Source organism: Hipposideros armiger, unplaced genomic scaffold (assembly GCF_001890085.2).
Source record: "Hipposideros armiger isolate ML-2016 unplaced genomic scaffold, ASM189008v1 scaffold_215, whole genome shotgun sequence".
NCBI classification, from domain to species: Eukaryota; Metazoa; Chordata; class Mammalia; order Chiroptera; family Hipposideridae; genus Hipposideros; species Hipposideros armiger.
Window position 1 is genome coordinate 1,283,119 of NW_017731565.1, and position 1,244 is coordinate 1,284,362.

The following is a 1,244-nucleotide window of genomic DNA, read 5'->3' on the forward strand; positions in this document are numbered from 1 at the left end:
TAAACATCTGCAATATGTTCATTAAAGGTGAGGAAAATTATCCCTTTTTTGAATTTTGAAGCGACTGATAACTGGTGATGAGAAGTGGATTGTTTACAACAATCTTGGTCCTGACGTGATGATTCGCCTGAAACAACCTCAATAGCAGACATTCATCAGAGGAAGGTTATGCTCTCAGTGTGGTTGGATTTTAAAGGTGTCGTGTTTTTCGAGTTCCTACCAAGGAACCAAACAATCAATTCAAATGTGTACTGTCAGCAATTGGGCAGTTTGAACAAATCCATCATCCGGAAAAGTTCAGAGCTTGTTAATTGTAAAGGAGTTGTGTTCCATTGTGACAATGTGAGACCACACACATTTGATCACCTGTCAAAAATTACTGGAGCTTGGATGGGATGTGTTGCTACACCCACCATACTCACCTGACCTTGCACCATCAGACTTTCACTTGTCTCACTCTCTTCAAAACTTCTTGTCTGGTATAACGTTCAATTCAGATGAGGCTGTAAATCAGCACCATGTTCAGTTTTTCACAAATAAGGACAGGTTCTTCTATGAAGGAGGAATTATGAAGCTCACTGAAAGATGGCAAAAGGTTATCAAACAAAAAGGACAATATATCATTGATTGATGTTTGTTCTTTATATAAATAAATTACCTTTGAAAAACATAGACAAAATATGTCATGACTTTTCCGAAGTCCCAATATTATTATAATGTTGATAAAGATTCACTCTTTCCTCCTTAGAGACTCTAATAAGTATAATATAATAGCTGTGATTTATTGAGCATTTATTACATACTTGGTATTATCCTGAGCAGTTAACTTACCAGATGGTTTCTCTTTCTCTCACCACTTTCTGGGCGAACAAGAGAAGCTAAGAAAGGTTAAGAAACATGCCCAAAGTTAGTCTCATTTTGTCTCAAACCACCATAAAACCAAGTAGCTGAAAACAAAAGTTGTTTATTTAAATCATGATTTTAATGATCAATAATTAGGGATAGTTTTCTGGACTTATCCAGGTTCAGGCATGTGTCTGTAGTCAGCTACCTGGTTGGCTGCAGCCACCTAGTCTAGAATGTCCTCAGGTATGATGGGTCATTTTTGTTTCTTGTGATCTCCCATCATCCAGCATGAGAGCCTTATCTACCTCGGGGCTGGACAGGGTTCCAAGAGAACAAATGGGAAACTAGGCATCCTTTGAGGCCTGGACTTCTAACTGGTGCATCAACACATTTACGTC